This window comes from Notolabrus celidotus, chromosome 6 (assembly GCF_009762535.1).
Source record: "Notolabrus celidotus isolate fNotCel1 chromosome 6, fNotCel1.pri, whole genome shotgun sequence".
Classification (NCBI taxonomy): domain Eukaryota; kingdom Metazoa; phylum Chordata; class Actinopteri; order Labriformes; family Labridae; genus Notolabrus; species Notolabrus celidotus.
This window is the reverse complement of record NC_048277.1, coordinates 19,164,043-19,174,390: the sequence shown is the minus strand read 5'-3', so window position 1 is coordinate 19,174,390 and position 10,348 is coordinate 19,164,043.

The following is a 10,348-nucleotide window of genomic DNA, read 5'->3' as shown; positions in this document are numbered from 1 at the left end:
GTTTCTGTGTGAAGGCGACAGCGCTTATCCTTTCTGCACTCTAAACATCCCTCTCTGTTTTTCATGCTGTCTTTGTTGTCCCCACACCGCGCTGGTTCTATCAGAAGCCAATGCGCCAGAACGCTTTATTACAAGAGAAAATGTCAGAGGAGGAGGGAAGGAGGGGTTGTGAGGCAGTGGAAAATGAACATTTAAGGACGAGCAGTGAACAATCCTCTGCAGCTGGTAACACTCTATGTCAATGCGTGCAGTACTGCATGTACCATAAAACATGGAATGTTAGTTACATTAGGCTATGAAGGAGGCAGCCGGTTTTGGAGGATTCTTCAAAGGAAAAAAGGTCTGAGTTGTGTTTCTGCTTGACAACTTCTATTACGTCCAGTAAGGTCCACAATGAGCAGTTGCAGTGCAGCTGTGTAGCTCTTTCTAGTACCATCTGTTTTTCCATGAGGAGTTTGCAGCCATGCTAACTAACAGAACGGGAGTTGAGCTCAGCCTACGGTAACTTTGATATTCGTGAAGTACAGACGGACCACCTACCTGAGACCATTTCACTCAGGATCACACCACCCATCTCCACTGTTCTCTCGTCTTAAAGTGAGAAGTTTTCAATTTTATTTTATTTTTTTCATTTATTTAATTTTTTTTAAATGATTTATTAGCTTTCACAGGATTATACAATAATGGTAGCAGATACATATATGAGCACCTTTTATATAGTGGCATCAACAATGCACATATAATTACATTTTTTAACAAGGTACAAAAATCCTGTTAACCTAAGACAATCTTCAACAAATACAAGTAGAAATATTAGAGAAAACAATAGCTGCATTAACATATTTGTTGATGTCGAAAAGACAACATTACAAATAACAATGACCACACTTGTGACTCCAGCTTTAACATAAAACATTAGGAAAAATAAAGGTAATAATAATAATAATGATAATAATAAAAGTGTGATAAAAATGATAATAATAGAAAAGTTTTTAATTTAAATCAAACCACCACCACGCAAGGATTTTTCACTTAATAATAAATAACTGTATTATTCAAATGCATGGTTATATCCTAATGAGGGAGAAAATTTGATTAAAAAAAGTGGGGCTGCTAAGTGGTGCTATCTACCCCAGAATGCTTTGCGCAAAGAGGCTGCTTGTGTCTTGGAGCATCTTCTGGGTAAAGAACTGCAACACAATAAAATATCTATCTCTGCGTTCCATGCTGGTATTAAAAGTAAGGCACTAAAAAATAAAAACAGAATTTTTTATAGGGTGTGTGTGCGTAAGGGTTAAAGCCTGGGAGACGTAAACATATAGATCTCTATCTGTCTCTATCTGTCCTTTGATGTAAGGTAAAGCAGGCCTCACACACACATCTGAAGCCGCTCCACATTGCATACCATTTAATTAGTTTTCACTTCATAAAATCTGACCAATAACATTGAGATAAATTGTTTAAAAATCACACAGATCCTAATTACATCACTGTGTTACACCAAAGCACTTTTGATATTTTCATAATTTTCACATACATCCATCCACCTATGAAATCCTTAAAAAAGATATTGAGGGATAACCTTTATTTATAATGGTGCCAAGGTACGGACAACAATAGAGAATATAACAATTAGATCAAGCAGGTAGAAGTAAAATCAAGAGAGAAGGGTGGCATAGTCCCCCACTGAGATCTTTTTGGTCACCCCAGGTACCACCCCAAGATCTTAAACTATGATTAGCTTTTTTCCTTGTCAGATGTAGGACTTGTGTTAAATTCAACTTTTATGGGGTGCATTTCAAGATACTTTTTGCAGTCTTTATAGCATTTAAATGTAGCATGTTTTCTTTTGCTGATACTTTAAATTGTGAAATACTTAACACATTTATTTTATAAGATAAGTGTGTATGAAATAAATACATGTAAGATATAAGATATATTTTTTTTGATCCCCCATTGGGGGAAATTATTTTGTTACAGCAGCTTACAACACGGGACAGGGGAAAAAAACAATGTTCTTTGATAATTAAAAAATATAATAACAATAATAACAGTAATGATAAAATAGAATAAAATAGAAATAAAATATGGCATATATTACAGATATATAGGCCTACACACTATGTACACTTCTATCTGATGAATTGATAGTGATGCAAGTTATTGCACAGATAATTGCACCAAGTTATTAAAAAACATACACAGTATGAGAAAGATCAGTGCGATTTAAATGGAAGATTCACAGAATGGTTTGTCAGTGTGAATCATAAACAATGACCCGGGAGGACAGAGGCAGAGACAGAGAAATATTGCCTAGTCACACAGTAACTGCCATGTGGTGAAATGCAGATGATAACAGATGTAGTTAATACATACAAAGTATATATAAAGTAACTTAAAACTGGGACTTTGGCTTTTTTTAGTCCTCCAAGAAATAAGTTTAAAAGATTTATGAGTAGCACTAAGAAAAAAAAACAAGGATATAATAGGTACATTCATGAATTCATTTGTTCAACTCTATGGCCATGTTGTAACAACAAGATTTTTAACCTGTCTACACAGAGTTAGTCCTTATCTTTATCTGCTGGATATTTTTGGCAAGCACTGTAGGGGCGACAAGTGAAGGTTAAACATCAAACACAATTCTCTCCGCATGGAAAAGTGATCTGATAAGCAAAAAGGGGAAAGTACTATCAGCAGTGGCACAGGCAGTAGCTTGCCCTGCATGATAGTCAGCTAAGGACAAAAGAGACTCCCGCTTCGTAGCAAGGTGTATATTTGTCACTAATAAACATGATGAGTACATACACATAGTGAGATAAGCATGCAAAATGTGCAAAATAAATAAAAGGGATCTGAAATAATACAGACATCAACCCTCTGTACACACGAGCGATGCGTCAACATGTGCAATGTGTTATCTCACTGGAACAGCTGTCACTGAGGAGCAGGATTATTCTATAGCAGGCGATATATTTAATAACAAGCACAAGGGAAAGTTGGACTGACCCGTGCAAAATGTGATTTTATGCAGGTGTCTCTTTATGCGTTTGTTTGTTTCCATAATCTCTGACTCCATAAATAATCCATAATCTTGTCTCTAATGGCGTATGAAACACACACAACCCTGTAAAAATGATTCACTATAGGCTTCATGCATGTGTGTGTGTCTTTATGGTACCTGGGAGTAAGCACGTATGAAAGATGCTCAGATGTATCTCACAACACACAACAGGCCTGGACAGGACAGCTGAGGGAATGAGAGAGATGGGAGGCGTAGATCATCTGGGCTTTTTCCTACTGCTGATAGCCAAGGGAAAGCCGAGAGGAGAGAGAGAGAGAGAGAGAGAGAGAGAGAGAGAGAGAGAGAGAGAGAGAGAGAGAGAGAGAGAGAGACTGAGTCTGTGAGAGAGGATGTGTGAAGAGAGTGAGGCTGTGAAAGGGAAACCAAGAAGAGAATGAAAGGCAGAGAATAGAAGAACCTATACTCAGGCTGGATGATATGAAGCTCTCCTCTCCTCTCCTTTGGGTTTTGCTTCTCTTGGGACTAACACTTGTTTGGAATTCAGAATCATGTTGCTGCTTTATCTAGCAACCTGAACTGTAAGTCTGCCAAGAGAAGTGGGACAGGTATCTGATGCAAGTGAGAAGCACAGATGCCCTAAAACACAGCTAACTCAAACATGTCAGAAAGGTATAAATAAGAAATGTATTCAGGAAAGTATAGAAAAAAAGTATTTGTCAGGTGTTTTTATTTTCAGAAAGCATTTTCCACAACATCTCTGCATATAAACTATCTGTGATTCCCTGAGTCTGCATGCACGAGAGTACACTGTGTTCACTGAGAGTCATGCCCGTTCTGGGAATCTTTGTGACGCAGTGAGTGCTGTGTCAATCTGGGTGTAATCACTACATTTGTGTCCTCGTAGGGGTTGATCTCTCCTCTAATCTGTCTCTTTATCCCTGCATCTTCATCATTACATCATTCTGACCTTTGCACTCTGACCGGCAGTCCCAACAGCTGGATGAGGCTGTTAAACAACAAACAGCTATGGCAAACACGTGCGGCAGAGCAACAAAACATATTGAGTCCACATGCTGGGCACAACAGGCAGAACAGAAATCAGGAACTTTAGCATAATATATGTAGAGCTAATCACTGCCACATACAGAGATATAAAAGCGTGGTTTTGCCTACTTGAGCTCAAGTATTAACAGAGGGATATGAAATGTGAATGCTTTGAGCCAAATAGTGCAGTGTAATGAAGCAGGAATTCATCTTAAGAATTGCTAGAGATCCCAAAAGATTTCTCTAGCTGAAAATATGCTTGTATTGAATGTTGAAAGCCTTGTACTTCAGCTGAACCAGTGTTTGCTTGTTCATTGGCTGAGCCTCTCTAATAATCTAATCAATATTTCCACTCTCATATGATTTATCTCTCTGTTTTTCTTAGTCCATTTCCATTGTTTTATTTGAGTCTGGAAGTGATGTTTTATATAAAGATTGCAGTTCTCATGCCTAAAGTAGCTGTTGTATTTGCATTCAGCAGTAGGCACACTGACTGGTCTGTAGCTGCACAGCCCCATACACAACAAACTGTGATGCAGTTTTCTGACACCTTTATTTTAGAACCAGCATTAACTTTTCAGCGATTTGAGCTCCAGTAGCTCTTCCGTTGGATCTGACCACACAGGCCAACCTTTGCTCCTCACACACATTAGTGAGGCTTGGCTGCCCATGGCCAGTGGTGGACAGTAGCAGAGTACATTTACTTGAGTACTGTACTTAAGTACATTTTTAGAGTATCTGTACTTTACTTGAGTATTATTTTTTGTGGATACTTATTACTTTTACTCACCTACATTTATAAGACATTTTTTGTACGTTTTACTCCACTACATTTCTATCAGTGCTCTAGTTACTCACTACTTTTGCTTTGAAGTCAGCTCATGAATTTCCTTCTCTTTTCTGAAATCTGATCCCTAAGACAGTAAAATGTGTTTGTGTAGTTCTGTTTGTCTCAGTGGTTTAGTCATACCTGGATGTTCTCCCTGTTTCCCACTCTGCCCAAACATACAAAAATTCACTGTCCAACCTGAGAAAGCGTGTTGAGCTACGTAACATTTGTTTCATTCCAGGTGAACATTTCAAACTAAGTTGTCTGTGCTTGGAGTAACTTAGTTTCTGTTTATATTACATGGTCTAGTTTTTAGAGATTTCAAGTAATGGTTTCTAAATAAACATGATGTAACAGAATGCACTCCTATGTATTCTTGACTGCATTTATGTATTGTTAATATACAATGTTTTGAGATTTTTGTAAAAGTACTTTGAATACTTAAGTATTTTTAAAAGCAAGTACTTCAGTATTTTAACTCAAGTAATAATTTGACAGAGCAACTTTCACTTGTATTGGAGTAATATTTGACCAGGAGGATCTATACTTTGACTTAAGTAATGAAGCTGTGTACTTTGTCCACCACTACCCATGACCCTGTCAAAAGTTCACCACTTCCCCTGATTTTATGTAGGCACTGCAGAGCAGAAACACCCTACAAGAGGTGTAGTTTTCAAGCTGCTCTGACTCTGGGAGTCGTCTAGCCATCACGATTTGGCCCTCATCAAAGTCACTCCTTCTCCTTGCCCATTTTCCCTGCTCTCAACACAACATCTTTGAGGACATTATGTGCACTTACTTCCTGATGTATCCCATCCACAGAGACCCATCCACCATTGTAACAAAAAAATCAGTGTTGTTCACTTTGCTTTTCAGTAGTCATGTGTGTATATATTTTTTGAAGAGTAAAAAGAGCTTCCCTTGAAAAAGCAAAAAGGAAGATCAAATTTGTTGAATATGTTTATATAATGCTTCCAACTGTCTTTCTTCAAACAGAGAAAAAAGGAGAGAAAGAAAACAATTCCTAGAGAAAATAAAATAAGAAAATCTGAATTCCAAATCAGTTATAAAATACAACTGAGTAAAATTAGTCTATTGCAAAACAATTGATGTAATCGCCTGCTGTGCTCTGATGTAATCTCCAAACCCTTCCTCCAAACAACAAATAGCTTAGTCATGGGAAATCCAAAATAAGCACACATTAGGATTTCATGACCATAAATGTATATCTCTCCTTCTGTGGTGGAGAGATGACAGATGAGGTGAATAAAGAATGAGACAGCATTTTACCAAATGCTGACTCACTACTCTGACTCAAAGCTGCATCAAGGCACAGTTTCTAACAGCTGTGAGGTAGACTTGTTACTCCAAACACTTATTTCTAGCACAGAATGTGAGGATTTATTTGAGGGATCTAATTTAAGGTATTACGCAGATTGGTCACCTTTTGTATGACCCTTTCAGAGAGATTCTTCAGAAGTATCTTGTAAGACACTGACATACTTACAAGTGATTAAATAAGATTTGGTTCAAATGAAATACATCACTGATTAACTTGAAGCTTCTTCTCAAGTCCTTGGTACACTTATGACACTGTTTTTATTCCCCTAAGCTATGGAACTCTCATCAAAACGGCGAGCTCTCTGGGTGTTTTTAAAAGTAAACTTAAGACTTACCTTTTTAATCTAGCTTTTAATTTGGAGCAATTTATTTTTAGCCCTGGACTGAATTATTATTATTATTTTTATCATTTTAATTATTATTTTAATCATTATTATTTTAATCATTGCTTTAACACTGATTTATCTTATTTATACAAAATATTTATTTATTTATCTTATTTTATTATTTATTTATCTATTTATTTCTTGTGTTCATCTGATCTTGTTAACGCTGCCTTATTTTTAAATTTTCATTTCACTATTACTTATTTTATTAATTTTACTGTGTTGATTTTATTTTATTTTTAGGAATTTTATTTATAATCATGCCTTTTATAATTTTACCATTACCATTGCTGTTGTTTCCTGTCTCTGTTATTCTGTGAAGCACTTTGGGCTGCATGTTTTTATGTATGAAAGGAGCTATATAAATAAAGTTGAGTTGAGTTGAGAAGTACACAACAGGCACATTTAGCAAACATGTGCTTTTAAGGACTACATCACTGCAAACTGGTTATACAATTCTAGAGTTATAATACCTTTGACTGTCTCACATGGAAACCAGTTGTATTTGCAGCTGCAGTCTGAGCTTCCAGGTCTTCTAATAATATGAGACAAGTCAGCTTTGATATTAATTCCCTCTGTAGAATATTACTATGACAAAAGTACTATGGTTTATTTAGTCTTTTTGCTTATTATAGAATGATTTGACAAAAAAATAAACAGACTTTTAGTAGTTTAGTGACTTCATCGTGGCTCAGCAGCTAAATGCAGCTTGTTTTTCTGTGTTCTACTGGTAATATGATAGCATACTTTGGAATTTTGATGGATATAAGAATATTTTTTGTCAAATCTAAAATCATGATTTTAAACCATGATGCAAATCTCTAAAATGATCTGGTCTATAGTTTTAGTCAACGCTGATTGTGTTCCTGCTTTTCACTGTAATGTTTCATGTGTTTTAAGACTGCCTGTAACCGAATCCATAACTGCATTTGATAAAAACTTAACATATTTTGATAAGGAGTTCTAGACACATCTCGTTTATAAGTTTGCATTCCAGTAGGATCACTTACAGGTGACATATATCTTTCTTTAAAAACACTGTGATTGCACGGATGCATGCAATAGATTAGAGCTCATTATGTCACAGCAGAGACAGTATATAATTAAGACAGTAATTGCATGCATGTGCATTGATTCTTTCTTCTGCACTTATAGGTCTGTGAATCAACCTTGTTATATCATTCATGACTCGGTAACATAGACCAATATTATTGCTATTCTTATAGAGAAACATGGCATGCACATTGTGGATATTATACAAACAGCTGCTAAATACTCTGAGAGCACATGAGCAGAAACCTGGGAATTGCTGTTTTCACTATTTACCAAAGCAGCCAGCTTGCACTGAAGTGGATGATTTGCTGTATCCAGGTGTAGGTGTACAGCAATTACACTTGAAGCTGAGCTGCATAAACTTGATAAATGATCCTCAAAATGAACCGTTCAAAAATTTTATGGGGCTGTTTTTTTTTTTGAGTGAATACATAAGGCACCAATAACACAGTGATGTGTGTGCATTATAGCAGCAGGCAGCTGGAAGGCTGTAGTTGCTGGTGAATATTTGATGAGAGAATGGATCCTCTCCCTGGGCAGGTTGAGCGCTCTGTGCATACTCAATCGCTCACACACACGCACACACACAGACACACACAGGCACACACACAGCAGGTGGTACAGTTTCTCTGCTGTTCCACATTCTTACACCAAGCAGGTGCCAGTTGAGGTGATATAAGAGCATACTGCATAACTCCAGATGAAAAGCACACCAGAAAGTGATGCCTCTTATCCTTCGTGGGTTTCTTCTTAGAAATGAGCGGGACACACACTCACACATGCATACAAGGTCATCTGCTCTTTTTTAACTCAGAGCATTCAATTGGCAAGAGAGGATTACTAAGAGGGAGTCAAAGACGACGACGGTCTAGAAAATGAGCAATTATGAGTGCACTTGTCCATTTACTCATATTCAAGTACCTCTATCAGTGGCATTCAACACCATGGAAGCATTTTTTGTTTTATCCCATTTATGACAAACCTGTCTGGAGGGCTGATCTGCATTACAGAATTTGTAAATACTAGTATATCTGCAATAGGAAAGTTAAGCACAGAGCATACTGATGTGAAAAGACCACCAGCCCCAAATACACATAATCTAAAACATGAGCCTCTTTCACACATGCATCAAGTACCTATAAGGACTCCTCCTCCTGCATGTGATACAGCACGGCAGCCCAATCAAACAGTGTACTTAGAGTTGTGAGAGCTCACCAGACAGGGACAATCTGGATATGTTGATTCATCAGTTGCACCTCAGACTAAAAAATAAATGTATATTTGAATATCTGACAAGTACTGTCCTGTTAGCCTCAATAACAATGTTAATGTAACTGTATTGCTCAAATGGGAAAACTTGAAGCGAAGTATAGCTGCTTGTTATCTGAATAAAGTTTGCTTCTACACTGGTGAGGCAGGAGTCCTCAGGTAGTCTCAGACCTCATCTTCTTTTACACCTCTTCAATTATACAGCCAGCTGTCTAGACTTCATCAAAGCACCTCTGCAAATATTATGATGTCCCTCTCCCTGCCAAACATCAAACAGCAGTGTTTACCAATCAGCAATTTTACTGCATGCAGACGATCAAGGCTGGTAGGGTGAATACATTTTCCGTGTTTCAGCAACAATCTGCCACATGGTTAGAATTTGTATTTAGCAGGCTTCTTCCTCAGCCATAGAAAGGAAAAGCGACGCTGAGAACACACTGCAGATGTCTGCACTTTACTTTGCCTTTAAATAATTCAGGCAACTAATGGCTACAAGTATTAGATGTGTCTGATTAAAGAATGACAGTGGGGACTTCCAGCTAAAGGCATTTGCCAGATCTAATAAAGGATTACATAAGTATCAAAGCAGCTGCAGCTCTGCTGTGTCCACCTTCCATTTCTGTTTATACCATGCCACTCCTGTCCTCTTTTTACATCTGCGATGACGTACTGATTTCATCTTTCTGGTATTCATCAATGTCCTGTGCTTATCTTAATAATAAGACAAGATGTACTATTATTCTACCCCTTGTTTTTTATTTGTATTCCCTTCCATCTTTTCCTTTTTGCTTTTGTGACTCTGATCAGCATTGATTTCCTGCTCACTGATTTGTAGGATATGGGGGCGTGAACTGTGTTATCCTTCGAACTCTCCCCTGACATGACAGCAGAGGGAGGGGCTAGTGCGAAAATCGAGATAAGAATGGGGGAAGTAGCGATAAGGTTGATGTCTTGTGGGCGCTGTTCCTTTAAGAGTATTTTTAGTTTGGCGGCTAGCAGTGGTCACTGGTCAGGAAAAAAAAGCCTGGGTGGCTTAAGAGACTTGTGCAGCATTCTGGCATGATGCTGAGTGAGAAGAGGGAGAAAGCGAAGCACAAACCATGCTCTCTTTAGTGACACACAGCCTGCCAAGGCTCAGTAACCCTACCTGTGTATCATGCACATTTGAGCACAATCAAGTTATCAGGCAATCAATTACAGTGTTGAAGCATTTATAATGTGTGTCAAGGTGAGGACTTGAATTTGTCAGTGAAAAAGCAGACATTCAAGAAGAAAAGAGATGAAAAGATCACTTTTTTCTGATCTACACTTCATGTAAGGACCAGTCACTCAAACTCAACGGATATGCTTTACATAGTAGCTGATATATGATACAAAAAATAGGATGCACCATATTTAATT